At 41.7% G+C, this 17,771-nt stretch overlaps 1 long non-coding RNA gene across 1 annotated transcript; it reads left to right on the forward strand.

Annotated features, from left to right (window-relative positions):
* Window positions 1–1,226: 1,226 nt before the first annotated feature.
* On the forward strand, window positions 1,227–9,208 carry LOC139226986 (uncharacterized). Its single transcript, XR_011587345.1, has 3 exons — window positions 1,227–1,245; window positions 6,942–7,005; window positions 9,188–9,208. It is a non-coding gene; the product is annotated as an uncharacterized lncRNA (long non-coding RNA).
* Window positions 9,209–17,771: the final 8,563 nt, after the last annotated feature.

Genomic DNA, 17,771 nt, shown 5'->3' on the forward strand with positions numbered 1-17,771 from the left:
GGTCAACTTTCAGCACTTGTTTCAGCTGAGAACCGCATTAAAAGGGCCTGGATAAAGCTCACTGCTCTTCTTTCCCAGGTAATATCTGGGTTCTAGGGTCTCATGTGGGAAAGAATGGGGTTAAAAAGATTGTTAGATAAAGAGGGTTAATTTATACAACTCTCAATTCAGTCACGCCATTTTACACATTCAAGGCACTGCAGTGGAATTTGGCTCTACACATACCTGATCTAAGCCCTGAATTATCTTTAACTCCGATTACAGACACGTTATAACCTAAGCTTAACATTTCTTGGCAGAACTTGATCAGAACTTGTCTGCAATAAATCTGTATAAATGCCAGTTATATTTTTACAATTGTTAATGCAAAGGTCAAACAAAGTTTGATGGCCCATTACTCTATTGTGACAAGACTTAATATTTTATGCTAAGGTGTCATGCTGACATACTCTTCAAATCCTGATAACACCTCTAGTAAGGCTGAAGGGCTGCCTATTAATCTTTCCTCCCTTTAGCTGCAGACTGCCTATTTCAGGGAGCAATAAATTGTCTAATAAAGATTATGTTAAACATTCAGCTTTCAAGGTTATGTGAGTTAAGTCTGCCTGATTGCTTACAGTTTAGCAACAATAACTCTTCGGACTGCTTCATGGCGCAACAGAAAAATGTTTGCACAGCTTACCTTTATTCAGAGAATGGTGAATTGAGAAATATTGTGAGGCTATCAGCTGAGGTGTGGAGTGTGCTGGTCTGTTATTGCACTGCAAAATGGAATGGTAAGATCTGTGTTCTCTTCCCCAGGACGTAAGTCCTTTTTATTTTGAGTCATTTTCTTTAAACTGAGAAACCTAGTTGAAAAACCAAGATCGTTCGGGCAAAATGATTTCCTGCAACATGACATCCCACAGCAAATCCTCCAAATTTTGGCACTTATCCCTTGCGGTCTTATTTGCTCCCTGAGTATTCTGAAATTCCGCGAAAAAAGTTCCAGAGGCAACAAAAATGTCGGTAACCGTGGTAACTGAGGGATGGCCAATCACTTGCTGCAACAAGTCACCTGTCTTACCCATAGTGCAACACACCCTCAGTTCAACATAGTGACTTATAAGAAGAGGTTAATTGAGAGGTAGTGTTGGGTACATTCGATTTAAAAAAAAATTTATTTTTTTATTTTTCAATTCCTACAGATTGTAAGAAAAGGGGAAGACTTGCCTGGAAGGGGCCTGGCAGAGGATCAACAGGGAGGTACAACCAGAATGACTCAAGCTGCACAACTCTCTCTCCTACTATTGGCCCAACAGAATGGCACTAACAAAGGCCTGGGAGTGGATTGTTGAAAGAATAACGTGTGACATTGCATACCTAACAGGGAGGGAAAGCTTACATTTTAAAATGTTCTGTTTCTCACTCTACTATATAATGTCTATTCTCATTCTATTGTACTATCAACGATGCCTTTCATTCTGTTTTATAACCGTTACAAAGAATGGTTTTTGTAAATATAACAAAATATCTTTCTATTTCATAAAGTACTTAATTGGCTGTAAAGCACTTTGGTATGTCCGGTGGTCATGAACGGCGCTATATGAATGCAAGTCTTTCTTTCTCTTTCTTTTTATTTTGTTAGCTAGGAAGGATATTCAACGAGAGTTCAAACATTCCTTTTGCAGTTAAACCCTCATTGTGAGTCAGGCCAGACCATGTTGTGTTGGGGAAGGAAACGTTTTAACCAATATTTATCCTCATTCATTTTAATGTTAACATTTCTAACACATGCATTCACAAATCTTCATTCACAAATATACTATCAAAAATAGAAAATACGTTACTTTTTTGGGGATGGTTTTATAACAACAATTTGTATTTATATAGCACCTTTAACATAGTGAAATGTCCCAAGGCACTTCACAGGAGTGTTATGAGATTAAAAATTTGACACTGAGCCACATAAGGAGAAATTAGGGCAGGTAGACCAGAAGCTTGGTCAAAGAGGTAGGTTTTAAGGAGCGTCTTGAAGGAGGAAAGAGAGGTAGAGAGGCGGAGAGGTTTAGGGAGGGAGTTCCAGAGCTTGGGACCTAGGCAACAGAAGGCACAGCCATCAAAGGTTGAGTGATTATAATCAGGGATGTTCAAGAGGGCAGAATTAGAGGAGCGCAGACGTCTCGCGGGGGTTGGGTGGGGGGGGTGGGGGCGGCAGGGTTTGTGAGGCTGGAGGAGATTACAGAGATTGGGAGAGGTGAGGCCATGGAGGGATTTGAAAACAATGACGAGAATTTTGAAATCAAGGCGTTGCTTAACCGGGAGCCAATGCAGGTCAGCTAACACGGGGTGATGGGTGAGCGGGACTTGGTGCGAGTTAGGACGTGGGCAGCCGAATTTTGGATCACCTCTAGTTTACGTAGGGTAGAATGTAGGAGTGCTTTGGAATAGTCAAGTCTAGAGGTGACAAAGGGATGGATGAGGCTTCAGCAGCGGATGAGCTGAGACAAGGGCAGAGGCAGGTGATGTTACGGAGGTGGAAACAGGCGGTCTTAGTTATGCTGCGGATATGTGGTCGAAAGCTCATTTCAGGGTCAAATATGTCACCAAGGTTGCGAACAGTATGTTCCAGCCTCAGACAGAAGTTGGGGAAAGGGATGGAGTGTGTGGCGGATACCGAAAACAATGGCTTCAGTCTTTCCAATATTCAATTGGAGAAAATTTCTGTTCATCCAGAACTTGATGTCGGACAATCAGTCTGACATTTTAGAGATGCAGAGGGGCCGAGAGAAGTTATAATGAGGTAGTGCTGGATGTCATCAGCATACATGTGGAAACTGGCGGAGCGTTATCAGATGATGCCACCAAGGGGCAACATGTAGATGAGAAATAGGAGGAGACCAAGGATAGATCCTTGGGGGTCACCGGAGGTAATGATGCGGGGCAGGAAGAGAAGCCATTGCAGGTGATTCTCTGGCTATGATTAGATAGATAAGAATGGAAGCAGGCAAGTGCAACTATTATGACTGCTCTAAATGTTGCAATGTCTATCCCACAGCAGGGTGCAACTATGCTAAGTATCAACATATAAGTGATCTATATATAGCAGCGGTGCAGTAAATATTAACAAGTGTTTAGTTGATTAGATTTTCACTTTGTGCAAATTGCATAATTAAGGTTGAAATTATTATTGTTTGCCAAATTTGAAATCTTATCTATTTCTGTTCCACCAGAGTGACTCGTCTTAATACAGAGATGCATAGTGTATAGTACTTAAAAGCATTTGATTTAGTTGTGTATTCTGAACTGTGTAGCTCCTGTAATGTGCTGTGCTGGTATTTCCTGCGACAGAATTGCACTGGCTCCATTGTTTACACTGAAATGTTTACTACAGAGAGAATTTGACTCCGAGAAAAAAGCTCTCTTGTTTTAAACAAAAACTATTCTGAATAGACCAGAGAAAAATAGGGAGTCAATTTATTGCATGCATTGAGGACAACTACATAATGAACATTTCTAAATGTGTTCCACAAGCTGCGGCTGATGAAATATCAATTCACTGAAATATTTCATGTTTTGTTATTGACATCTACGGGAATGCAAATGCCTAGTTTTATTTGCCGGTTGCCAGCAATAATCACAGGTGGTTTAAAAGGTTGGGAATGCACAGTGCATGTAGTTGAGATTGTAGCTTGTGGAGTTGTGTGTAAACATGAGGTTAAATATTATTTTGTGGGGTACTGCGTAAATCAGTCTGACCTTGTGACTTCCTTCAAACACATAAAAAACACTGGATTTCACAACATTGACTATATTCCTATCAAAAGATAAGAGATGGCACCATTTGAAGTGGATAGTTTGTGACCTGGCTCTTGAAAGGGCCATTGTCGTCATCAATTTCTCTTGTTGAAGACACAAACTCATGGTTAGAAGGTCGATTGTGGAGGAGGATAAGGAATTCATTTCACAAATACATTGACGTTAAACATTTGAAGCTTCCAATCTAGGTCACCTCTCTTAAACGAATGCTACCTTCATGAAAACATTGTTTGGAAAACCAATTTCTTTGCTTGTGAAGAGAGAAGAGCCATGCATTACTTTCAACATCATGATAAAAAAAAAGAAAGACTTGCATTTATAATTAAAGCACATGGTATTGGGGGTAATGTATTGACGTGGATAGAGAACTGGTTGGCAGACGGAAAGCAAAGAGTAGGAATAAACGGGTCCTTTTCAGAATGGAAGGCAGTTGACTAATGGGGTACCGCAAGGTTCAGTGCTGGGACCAAAGTTATTTACAATACAATATACATTAATGATTTGGAGAAGGAATTAAATGTAATATCTCCAAGTTTGCAGATGATACTAAGCTGGGCGACAGTGTGAGCTGTGAGGAGAATGCTAAGAGGCTGCAGAGTGATTTGGACAGGTTAGGTGAGTGGGCAAATGCATGGCAGATGCAGTATAATGAAGATAAATGTGAGGTTATCCACTTTGGGGGCAAAAACAGGAAGGCAGAGTATTATCTGAATGGTGACAGATTAGAAAAAGGAGAGGTGCAATGAGACCTGGATGTCATGGTACATCAGTCATTGAAAGTTGGCATGTAGGTACAGCAGGCGGTGAAGAAGGCAAATGGTATGTTGGCCTTCATAGCGAGAGGCTTTGAGTATAGGAGCAGGGAGGTCTTACTGCATTTGTACAGGGCCTTGGTGAGGCCATACCTTGAATATTGTGTGCAGTTTTGGTCTCCTAATCTGCGGAAGGACATTTTTGTTATTGAGGAAGTGCAGCAAGGTTCACCAGACTGATTCCGGGATGGCAGGACTAACATATGAAGAAAGACTGGATCGACTAGGCTTGTATGCACTGGAATTTAGAAGAATGAGAGGGGATGTCATAGAAACATATAAAATTCTGACGGGATTGGACAGGTTAGATGCAGGAAGAATGTTCCCAATGTTGGGAACCAGGGGTCACAGTCTAAGGATAAGGGGTAAGCCATTTAGGACCGAGATGAGGAGAAACTTCTTCACTCAGAGAATTGTGAACCTGTGAAATTCCCTACCACAGAAAGTTGTTGAGGGCAGTTCGTTAGATATATTCAAAAGGGAGTTAGATGTGGCCCTTACGGCTAAAGGGATCAAGGGGTATGGAGAGAAAGCAGGAATGGGGTACTGAAGTTGCATGATCAGCCATGATCATATTGAATGGTGGTGCAGGCTCGAAGGGCCGAATGGCCTACTCCTGCATCTATTTTCTATGTTTCTATAGCGCCTTTCACAGCTACCAGACGTCTCAAAGCGCTTTACAGTCAATGAAGTGCAGTAATATGGGAAATGTGGCAGCAAGCTCCCACAAACAGCAATGTGATAATGACCAGATAATCTGTTTTTATGTTGATTGAGGGACAAATATTGGCCAGGACATCAGGGATAACTCCCCTGCTCTTCTTCCAAATAGTGCCATGGGATCTTTTACATCCACCTGAGAGGGTAGACGGGGCTTCAGTTTAACATCTCATCCAAAAGACAGCACCTCTGACAGTGCAGCTCTTCTTCAGCATTGCACTGGAGCTTCAGCCTGAGTGGGAATTGAACCCACAATCTTCTGACTCAGAGGCAAGTGTGCTACCCACTGAGCCACAGCTGACACTACATGGATTACAGTGATGACTTTTGGCACAATTGATATATTTCTGCCGCATTTGAAAACAATTGAATAGGGTTTTCTAAACGCTATCGCAAGGAAAAAAATTAAAACAGAAAATGCTGGAAATGCACTGGAGTTCTGTCAGCATCTGAAAAAAGAAACAAGAGGTTAATATTTCAGGTGTAGACCCTTCATCAGAACTGGAATAAAAGTTGCATGTACTTGAACAGTGCAGCCGAGAGGCTTTGCGGGAAGAACGGCACTGAAAAGATTAGGTAAACTTGCATTTAGTGCAATAACAGTGTAAACATACCCAAATGCACTAAAATGCAAATTTCCTCAATCTTTTTAGCCCAATAACAGTGTAACGACGACATAACTGCTGAAGATAACAAGGAAATTCAGGGTAGAGTTCGGTATAACATAAATGGGCCCACCATTACAGCGCACTATAGGTTTCAGCGTATTACACAAAGATAAGTGTAGAAGCTATTAGGTCTATCTATTTCCTCCTCACATATTCTGAGTAGAATATCCTAAAATGTATTCCATTTGTCAACTGAAGTTTCCTCGAGTACTACAATAATGCCTCCTTGTGATCTGAACTGGTTATTCCATGCATTAGCGCATCATTCAACATGCACCTCTCCAATCTCTTCAAAGGCAAACCGAAAAAAACACTTGCCGAGAATCGTTCAATGGTTTCATTCCTGAAGGCAGTAGGTGAACACGTAGAGCAACAATTCTGATGAGATTCAGTTAATTCAATCAGCACTTGTCATATAATAATATAAAATAACAAATAGGTTATGTTTCCACACATTGCTTTCCTTATGCAAAATCATTTCTAACTACCCTACTGCATTCTAATCTTCTGAGTCTGGCAAAAGTTCACACCCTATCTAGACTAACTTTTTCTAACTTCTGTCATTACCATTTCAATTCGGCCCATCATCCCTTTTGTCTCTCTAATCTCTCCTGCCTTCCACCCTATCACAGACCTTCCCTTTTGTTCTTTCTTCCCCTCCCCCTTTCAGTGTTCCTTAAAAATCTGATTCTTTTCAAACATTTGCCAGTTCTGAGGAACTGTCATCGACCTGAAACATTAACTCTGTTTCTCTCTCCACAGATGCTGCCTGACCCGCTGAGATTTCCAGCATTTTCTGTTTTTATTCCCGATTCCAGCATCTCCAGTATTTTATTTTTGTAAAAGCTTATGCTTGCCTCCTTCTAGTTAAAAACCTGATTGTGTTACTGTTGGTGATTTTTTTTGTCTCTCTCTGTTTATTTCCCTGTGTTTATAACCCTAGAGCAAGGCCTATGCCAGACAACCCCTGCTGAGCACCTGGAAACAGGGACCTTCCAACACAATGGGTGTGATGTATTATTGACTACTAAGATGGACTAATTAATTTCTTATTGTTTTCAGTCTCAATGGACAGTATGTCAATGCCTACGCCATTAGCATTATAATCGCCTTTAGTTTCAGTGCCTTTTTAAAAAACTTGTATGAGTGATTTTGCTTCTAAAACTCACATTGAGATATAACACGTTTCCAAATCATTTCAAAAGAAAAATGATCTAAATATCCAAAGCAGGATACAGACATAGATTATTTTTAAACTGGTAAAAGGCAAGTTCAGGACAGATATTATGAAGCAGTTCTTCAATACCTGAAATTGTCTTCCCAGTAGGGTAGCGGAGGCAAAATCTCTCAAATTATTCAAGAGGGTGATACACACTGTGGGAGTGATCGCAGGTTTCTACGTGACGATGAAATAGATAGGCCTAGTAGCCTCTGCACTCATCTTTGTGTAATACACTGAAACCTGTAGTGCACTGTAATGGTGGGCCTGTTGGCGAGAGATTGCAGAGCGATGTGATCAGGGCCCAGGAGAGGCGCGAGTTCGGGGCCCAGAGGAGGCGAGGGCACAGGGGCAGCACGGGTCAGCCCACACTGCGATATGTGTGCGCACTAGGTCCGTGCAGCAGAGCTGGTCTCCAGTCGCCTTGGTTAATCCTTGCCACTGGACCAAGACCTAGTTCTGTCAAGCCCGTGTGGTGGCTGGTGTGCAACGGCCACCACACATTAAAAAAATCCATGCGCAGACATCTTCCACCCTTCAAGATTTAGTTCGGGACCTGGAATTTTAGGCCCTTCATTGAAACACCTGTGAACTTTTTGGCGTGGAATCAAGTCATCCTCGATTCGAGGGACTGCCTATGATGATGATGATGATGCTTGACTGTTCCATGGCTGGAGGATTTATCCAGGATTTAAGTACTCTTTATTGCTTAGCATTACTCTTGCCTTTTATTTTGCTATTTTGGCTGCTTCTCTTCTGTTGATCAGCCCACAACTCTGGCCAAGTTTGGAGACAGGTAACCTATTCCAAGGCTTCTGCCAATGCTGGTTTATTACTGGATGCTAGGAGATGGGCAACAATGGTCAAAGATGATTCACTCTCTTCCCCCACCCATGGGTAAACATCGAGCCTACATATAACACAGGCTCCGTGGCACCATCGCTGAGTGGAGGAAGTGCATGGGGAACTTCAGTGCCAATCTCAAAACTGGCATTTCAGTATTCCTATGCACCCTTCCATGTTGCTGAAACAATTACTTGTGTAAAAAAAAAAATTACTTGTGTCGTTAACAATGGGAAATTTTCAGAATGTACCAATGATTGCATCTTTTTCCAAACTTTTATACTTTTATTTAAACTTGCCCCAAAGTACCTAAAAGTCAATTTGTTCCTCCACTCATCATGTGATGATAGAGCCAAACTTTCAAACCCAACATAAACAGATGGTTACTCTTTACTGTATTGCATTTTCAAAGCCGAACAGATCATTCTTTTTTCCTATTTTAATTATTTTTTTTAGTATGCTCATCATTTCTTTATATTTTTTCATGTTGAGAAATTGCAGCTGATGAAGCTTTTCCTGTTTCTTTATAAACAGTGACAACATTTACACCACAAAGTCTTCACAGCACTTGAAGACATCAGCCCGGATCTTGCTGTACTAATAGTGGCGAGTCTGTCAGCACTCACTCTTATTCCAGGGTAAATCTGACAGCAATTTATGGCATCTGCACATGCACAGTTAAACACTGAAATCCGGCAGGTGCTGTCAGAGATACCCTCTTCCTCCACAGGGTGCGCTGTTGCAATCCTCTCCAATAGACTCGATGCTGAAATCATTGTTATGGAGTGGGTTTGGGTTAATTGTCGATTATTCTCAAGATGGAAAAATTAGAACTTGTAGAATCAGGAGTAACTGAGTTTGTAATGGCATCATAAGTGATGTATACTCTCTGGCCCTGAAAATGTGATTTTAGAAGTGTGGAGTCTAATTCCCTGAAGAAAATTAATGTTGCAGGATTTTATAAATAATTGAAATTTTGTTTTAAAGTTTTTCTGTTTTTCTATTTAATGTTTCTCCATTAATCCCATGTGTATGTCCCAATCTTTATTTTGGTTCCTGTACAATGATTTAAATGTCATTTATATTTCCTGCTTTTTACTTCCTGCTTTGCCGCCTGCGTGTCTCAGTGAGGATTCTTCAAACTGATTGGTTCAACTACTTCCCTGATGCTTTCCCTGCTCACAGACGCCACAGATCCCCTGCGGAGGGCGCCGTATTATAAAGACGCCGGAGGAGTTGAAATCTCCGCTGACAAGCCCGCTAAAAGTCTGTGGGCAACTGTACGTGAGGTGAACGACAGCAAAAATCCGAGCCATTATTGTGTGTGCATCCACCAGAGGTGAGATTATAAATCTAAATTGAGTCGCAAAATTAATCAGATTGGATCAATTTATTTCCAGCTCCGATCACACAATGAGTATTTTTAGAAGATATTTTAACTTCATTTATACCAGAGGGAATTTCAGTTACAGGATCTGAGAGGAGATGACGTTTGAGCCGATGAGTTTGTCAAGCTTTTTATCTCCTTCAGCAGGCTGTTCACATTCGGGATGTGATAACACTTCCTTACATTGAAATGTGTTGCGTTCCTTGTGAAAGAAGTGAAATGTGAGAATTAAATGCAGGACAAAATTGTCTCGTATTTAAGCAAAATAGTGTATTGGTGATGTAACAGTGAGAGAGGCAAGCCATTGCAAATCAAGGGTAAGAAAAATGTATTACAGGATAGAAATTTTTGTTTAATATACAAACCTAGATTATAATTTACATTGCTGCACTTCCAGAAATCTTTGTCAGAAATATCGCACAATTGCTGACGGGTGTAGAGCTAGTCTAAGAAAAATCGAAAGTGGTGTAATGCTAAAATGGATCTTTGTTTACTAATGACAGGAATTGTTAACATCATCTGAAGTCAGTGAAACCAACAAACGTTTCCCAGGGCAGCTTTAAGATTACACTAGCGTATCTCCTGTGGCACTGTTCACGATGAGCCATGGGGATTTGCAAGGGGATGCTGAGATATAGAAACATAGAAACATAGAAAATAGGTGCAGGAGTAGGCCATTCGGCCCTTCGAGCCTGCACCGCCATTCAATGAGTTCATGGCTGAACATGCAACTTCAGTACCCCATTCTTGCTTTCTCGCCATACCCCTTGATCCCCCTAGTAGTAAGGACTACATCTAACTCCTTTTCAAATATATTTAGTGAATTGGCCTCAACAACTTTCTGTGGTAGAGAATTCCGCAGGTTCACCACTCTCTGGGTGAAGAAGTTTCTCCTCATCTCGGTCCTAAATGGCTTACCCCTTATCCTTAGACTGTGACCCCTGGTTCTGGACTTCCCCAACATTAATAAGAACATAAGAACATAAGAATTAGGAACAGGAGTAGGCCATCTAGCCCCTCGAGCCTGCTCCGTCACCCAACAAGATCACGGCTGATCTGGCCGTGGACTCAGCTCCACTTACCCGCCCGCTCCTCATAACCCTTAATTCCCTTTATGGGCCTTCCTTGGGTGCTGGGTGCATTTTCTTGTCAAACCCACCTCGGGCAAGGTTCAATAGTATCATGCTTCATATTCTTGCCTACAAAACAATGATGGCACTTCAGTGATGATCTCATTTGGCTTTCAAGCACTTTGGGGTATGTCCTGAGGACATGAAAGGCACTTCATAAATGCAAAAAAGTAAAGTACCGCAGATACTGGAAATGTGAACAAAAACATAAATGCTGGAAACACATAGTGGGTCGGAAAGCACCTGTGGAGAGTACAGACAAGTTCATATTTCAGATCTAAAATGTAAGAGGCGGACGGGTATATTAAAGCAATTAGAAAAAAGGGGAGGGGCAAATATATATGTCAAAAAAGATACAAACCCAGACAGCAATCATGAATGATAAACTTCAGTCAAGTAATGAACAGGAACAAATAAAGGGTGTGTAAATAGCTAAGGGAAGGGGAAGCCTGTGAAACTGTGAGACAGTGGGAAAGATGGAAGAATGAGGGGGTCAAGGATTACACTGAAAATGAGGAGTTATTTAGGGTGAAATTATTGAAATCAATGTTCAGATCAAAATGTTGCAGCATGATAGGAGAAAGATGAAATATTGTTGTGCAGCTTGTATTAAACTTCATAGGAACAGTGTATAAGGCCAATGGCAGAGAGGTCAGAGTGGGAATGGGAGGGAGAGTTAAAGTGATGAGCCACAGGTTGCTTGGGGTTGCAGTTGGATGGAAGGGTTTGGTAAAGTGGTCTCCTAAGCAGCATTTAGTTTCCCCAATCTAGCGGAGTTTGTACCATGAGCAGCAAACATAGCAATATAAATGGAGGAAATACACGTACATTGCTGTCTCAGATGGAAGGAGTGTACGGGGCCCTGGAGGGTGGTGTGGAGGAGGTGAATCTCCCACACTTATGTGAGAAGATGCTAGGACAAAGGCAGCTGGAAATAAGGATGCCATAAGAGTAAAGCAAGGTTTGGGGAGGGAATGATCATTGCAGAAAGCAGAAAGAGGAAGGAAGGGGACAATGCGTTTGGTAGTGAGGTCATGTAGGCGGTAGAAATGGAGGAAGATGATTTGGCAAATGCAGAGGGTGCTGAGGATGGTCGTGAGAATAAGGGCAGAAGCATAATAAATGGGACAGACCCAGCAAAGGGCTTCGTTGACCACAGTCGAAGGGAATCCTCAGCTGAGGGAAAGGAAGACATGTCCAAAGATCTGGTGAGAATATAGAGTAATCAGGGCACTCACGATGGAGATGGAGAAAGAGGGAGAACGGGATGGAGTCTTTACAGGCTACGGGATGAGAAGAGGTAAACTGCAGGTGGTTATGGTCAGTGCATGTGTATCAGTAAAATGCCCATCGCCAGAGAGAAGAGAGATTCAAAAAGGGAAAGGAGGATTCAGAGATAGTGAAGGTGAGGGATGGGTGGAAATTGGAATCATCGATTAATTGGCCCCAGAACTTGGATTTGGGTTGCAAGCTCCGTGTGTTCTTCCAATCCAGTTGACAACAAATGAACAACCCAGAGATTTTAAAGGAAATTAATAACAGCAGGGATTAGATACAAACTTTGCTAATCTCCTCAATTACATTATCCCTCAAGCCACATAGTCATTATCAAATGTGCCATTCAAATGAATAACTAATCTTTTATACCTGTATAAATCCCTTGGCTAGTAGATTCTGAAGACAAGCCCTAACCTGGTCTAAATTATATTGAAATGAATTGAGTGCAATTTCCAGAATAGAAATGAATACACGATTGATAGCCTTAAGGAGAAAGCTGCACCCATTCATAGTCAACTAATAATCACAGTTGTCCTGAGCTTTTTATAAATGTTTTTGTATCCGAACTGTAATACTGGTGGCTTGTTTATTGGATAATCTGCTTGACGTAAACTAACTAACCAGACCAAGTGTATATACAATAACTATTTTACAAAGTTAACCTGGACAGAAGATTAGAGAACTAATTGTGAAAGGGTCTTAAACAGGACATGGTGTAGTGATTGTATATCTGTGCAATAAAAAGATACAAATAAATACTTTATGAAACCAGAAGAGAGTTTTCAAAATTACTGTAATTCAATAGCGGAGTGAAGGGCAATTCAGTGTTCGATGAGCGTTTCCGTACCTTTCATATAATTATGTTGAGGAATAAAATTCTGCTGGGTTTCTTCTGCAAAAAAAAGTGTAAACACGGAATTTGAAGAGGCTGCATCGCCGCTTAGAAAAACTACATCCCTGTCTACAAGGATGGTTTATCCATGGTGTTATTGAGGTTTGATATCGTCATGGTGCCTGTTTGTCTGTCTGCCTGTCTGCCATAATAATAGCCCAAAAAAGCATGAGGCTATTTTACAGTAGCAGTGGTATTGGAGGGTGCCATCTTATGGAAGCTTTGGGAGATGATAATTAGATGTTGGTTGCACTACACTGCCTGGATTATTGGATCCCATCAAGCTATAATGAGTTCGGGAAAACAATTATTATTGTCTGCAGTCTAATTTCATATGCAATTTATATTTAAAAAAAACGTAAGCGAGGAAGCAGTTTCTGCCACGGAAGCCTTATTGACCTGGGTGGTTACGTAATCTGAAAATAAATGCCTTGTTGTCTAGTGGGAATGACTGTGCCAACCACCAGGGTGAGAACAATAAATGGTGGGTGATGCATTGGAACTGGTGGTTAGAATAAAGAATGTGCCTCTCACAATTTAATTTCCTCTTTCAAATTAATGACCTGCTATTGAAAGTAACATGAAAAAGTCTCTTGGAAACAGGAATGTGCAGCGCAGGCTTTTACCAGCCTTTGTGGCTGAAACAACATGCAGTGAGACATAGGAGAGCGTTGCTCTGTGTCACTGATGTGGAACAATCACATCTTCATTGTTGACGGAAACCTTTGTGCTTTAATGGCTGTCAGATATAGTTTCTTAAAGTGATTCATTTCAATTCACAAGTTTATCAAAACCGAGCATGCCTGAACATTTGTATTCCATTACACTGATGGAAAGCTAATAGAATTAATTACAAATTAGAAAAAAATGTTATGAGTTAACAAATATACCAGATACCCATAAAAAGGAAGGTGGTCCTATTTCAGTCACTCCCCAGAATCTCATCATTTTAAACACTTTCAATTTTTCCATATGGTAACTGAGTAAATTGGAAAGCACATGTTCCATGCAGAGATCGAAATAAAGTTAGTAAGCCTTTGTCGCTCTCCAAGCCTGGAACATGGGAATATAGACTATTGCATTCCACTATACCGTACTATACCGTACACAAATAAGTGAGATGATGCAAGGCTCCATCCTCCTTTCCCCCTTAATCCTTCTCTTCGCCTCTTCTCAATCTTCCTCTGTCTTTTTTTTTAACTTTATCTCTGCTTTTCTGCTTCTCTCTCTCCTGTCTTCTGGTGCTATCTCATATGCTTCTCATGTTCTCTCTCTCTCTCTTGGTTGTATCTCTCTTTTTCTTTGCTTCTCTATCCCCCTTTCAGACCACAGTGGGAAGATTCCATTATTTTTCAAGAATATAAAAGGCTAAAAAAAAAGGTGCGTCCTCTGTAACCATCAAAAGCACATGGGGCAAGGGAAGGAATGCTGCAGCTCTTTAAAACTGTCAGCTCCGGAAGAGTGGCCATGGTCTCTCCCTGGGGAATGAGAATCTGCCTTTACCAGATATTTTGCTTATTTTTTTCCACAGAAAGGATTTGGAAAATGTTACTTGAAAAGTTGTGTTTTAAAGAATGGCATATATATGAACGTTTTTTTTAAATTGGGTCTGAGATGATCAGCAGTTACAATGCTAAGAAGTTCGCTTTGATGTTGTTTCATCATAGTTTGTAAATAATTAGTAATTCAACCTCACTCCTGTTGTTTTGGGGAATTGGGGGCCCTGGGTCCAAAGGAGGAGATCTGACAGGTTTTCGTTTTCTGGCTGTGAACTGCAAGAGATAAAACACGCAATCATAGAACTGTACGGCACAGAAGGAGGCCACTCAACCCATCGTGTCTGTGTCGGCCAAAAAAGAGCTATCCAGCCTAATCCCACTTTCCAGCGCTTGGTCCGTGGCCTTGTAGGTTACGGCACTTCACGTGCATATCCAAGTACTTTTTAAACGCAATGAGGGTTTTTGCCTCTGCCACCCTTTCAGGAAGTGTAATCCAGACCCCCATCATCCTCTGGGTATAAAAAAGGTCTCTGCAACTCCCCTCTAATCATTCAACCAATTGCTTTAAAGCTATGCCCCCTGGTTACTGACCTCTCTGCTAGGGGAAATAGGTCCTTTCCATCATTACAACAGTAACTACATTCCAAAAGTACTTCATTGGCTGTAAAGGTCTTTGAGACGTCCAGTGGTCGTGAAAGGTGCTATATAAATGCAACTCTTTCTTTCTATCCATTCTATCTAGGCCCCTCATAATTGTATGAACCTCAATTAAATCTCCCCTCCGTCTCTGTTCCAAAGAAAACAGCCCCAGCCTACCCAATCTTTAAAACAGGCAGTCAAGCATGGGGGGTTTGAAATCGAAAGATATGAATGAAACAGAATACTGTGATGCAGTCAGTCAGCAAAAAGCTGAAAGAAAGAATGGTTGCAGGAGAGAATGATGAGACATGATCTTGCTTAAGTTGAGTAAGAAAACTGACTAATGTGTGAAAGCATGGCATGTTCTTTATTTTGTTTCATTACATAAAGATAATTGTACTTTTTGAATTAAGTGAGCTCGATCATAACTGCCATTCTATATATTCTGCTTACTGTGAAATAAAGCAGGATTAAGAGCAGAGGCCATAAGAATCATTAGTTGCAGCAGTGGTAACGTCAACAGTTATACCAAAAGTACAGTCCCACCTAGTTTATATGGACAACACTCAAATTGTTCTGTGTTGTTCTCTACCCAGAGCAATGCAATCAGAGCTAAACATTCAAATCCATTTGAATTGTGTGACCTGGGATTTGGCAGAGAATTGATTTGATTTTTCCTATTTTGTCAGATTATTGAAACTTTAGGTGTTGATGGAAAGCTGATGAAGGACCTTCTACTGTGAGCCTATTGGGAAAGAAATGCTCCCAAATGAAATGTAATTGCAGTGAACTCTTGCAGAGACCTTGAACTACGTGTTTTTAATGCTATCGCTGGGTGATGGTGCAAGTACACGGCAGACCGCCCTTTCTTTGTTATTAAGTTCACAGTGGAGCAAGTCACCGAAGATGTGAGAGATTAAGCTATTGTTCCCACTTTGAAAATACCTAACTTTCTTACTGTGTCCAGAGTATGTATGTGTATGTATGTATATGTGTGTATATATTGTTTGTTTGTGGAATTGAGGCCAAGATCAGATCAGCCATGAGGGTGGATTCACTATGGAGCATCCACGATGCTGAGAATGACGTGAGTATCACGTGTAGTGAGTTGGTCTTACCGCAGGAGAAGGGTCCACAGCCAGATAGGGAATGGAAGACCAGCAGGAAGAGCAGTGCAAGGAAGGTAGTGCAGGGGTCCCCTGTGGTCATCCCCCTGCAAAACAGATACACCGTTTTGAGTACTGTTGGGGGGGATGACTCATCGAGGGAGGGCAGCAGCAGCCAAGTTCATGGCACCGTGGCTGGCGCTGCTGCACAGGAGGGCAAAAAAAAGAGTGGGAGCGCGATAGTGGTAGGGGATTCAATTGTGATGGGAATAGATAGGCGTTTCTGCGGCCGCAACCGAGACTCCAGGATGGTATGTTGCCTCCCTGGTGCAAGGGTTAAGGATGTCTCGGAGCGGATGCAGGACATTCTGAAATGGGAGGGAGAACAGCCAGTTGTCGTGGTGCACATTGGTACCAACGACATAGGTAAAAAAAGGGATGAGGTCCTACGAAACGAATTTAAGGAGCTAGGAGCTAAATTAAAAAGTAGGACCTCAAAAGTAGTAATCTCGGGATTGCTACCAGTGCCACGTGCTAGTCAGAGTAGGAATCGTAGGATAGCGCAGATGAATACGTGGCTTGAGCAGTGGTGCAGAAGGGAGGGATTCAAATTCCTGGGACATTGGAACCGGTTCTGGGGTAGGTGGGACCAGTACAAACCGGACGGTCTGCACCTGGGCAGGACCGGAACCAATGTCCTAGGGGGAGTGTTTGCTAGTGCTGTTGGGAAGGAGTTAAACTAATATGGCAGGGGGATGGGAACCAATGCAGGGAGACAGAGGGAGACAAAAGGGAGGCAGAGGCAGGAGACGGAGGGGAGATGGGGGGGGCGGTGGGGGGTGGAGAGGCCCGGGGCGGGGAACAGAAAGGGCCACTGTGTGGCAGAATTCTAAAAGGACAAAGGGTGTTAAAAAAACAAGTCTGAAGGCTTTGTGTCTTAATGCAAGGAGTATCCGCAATAAGGTGGATGAATTAACTGTGCAAATACATGTTAACAAATATGATGTGATTGGGATTACGGAGACGTGGTTCCAGGATGATCAGGGCTGGGAACTCAACATCCAGGGGTATTCAACATTCAGGAAGGATAGAATAAAAGGAAAAGGAGGTGGGGTAGCATTGCTGGTTAAAGAGGAGATTAATGCAATAGTTAGGAAAGACATTAGCTTGGATGATGTGGAATCTATATGGGTAGAGCTGCAGAACACCAAAGGGCAAAAAACGTTAGTGGGAGTTGTGTACAGACCTCCAAACAGTAGTAGTGATGTTGGGGAGGGCATCAAACAGGAAATTAGGGGTGCATGCAATAAAGGTGCAGCAGTTATAATGGGTGACTTTAATATATACATAGATTGGGCTAGCCAAACTGGAAGCAATACGGTGGAGGAGGATTTCCTGGAATGCATAAGGGATGGTTTTCTAGACCAATATGTCGAGGAACCAACTAGGGGGGAGGCCATCTTAGACTGGGTGTTGTGTAATGAGAGAGGACTAGTTTGTGTGTGTATGTTATATTACACAGACTTTCAGATTCATGACTCATGAAAATTGAAGGAAATGTTTATTTCAAACGTGCACACAGTTAAGTCCTTTGATTCATTATTGAAGTGATATTTGCCTGATTAAGGTATTATCTCAAAGCTTTAGTCCTGTATGTAAAGCTAGGTTTTGTTCCAGCTGTTTACAATGGACCGGATTTTGTGGTCAGTGCCAAACAAATGGCACGGGCCGGTCATTACATTTCCACTTGCCCATAGACCTTCTGTGGGATTTAGCACTG

Source organism: Pristiophorus japonicus, chromosome 16, assembly GCF_044704955.1.
Source record: "Pristiophorus japonicus isolate sPriJap1 chromosome 16, sPriJap1.hap1, whole genome shotgun sequence".
Taxonomy (NCBI): domain Eukaryota; kingdom Metazoa; phylum Chordata; class Chondrichthyes; family Pristiophoridae; genus Pristiophorus; species Pristiophorus japonicus.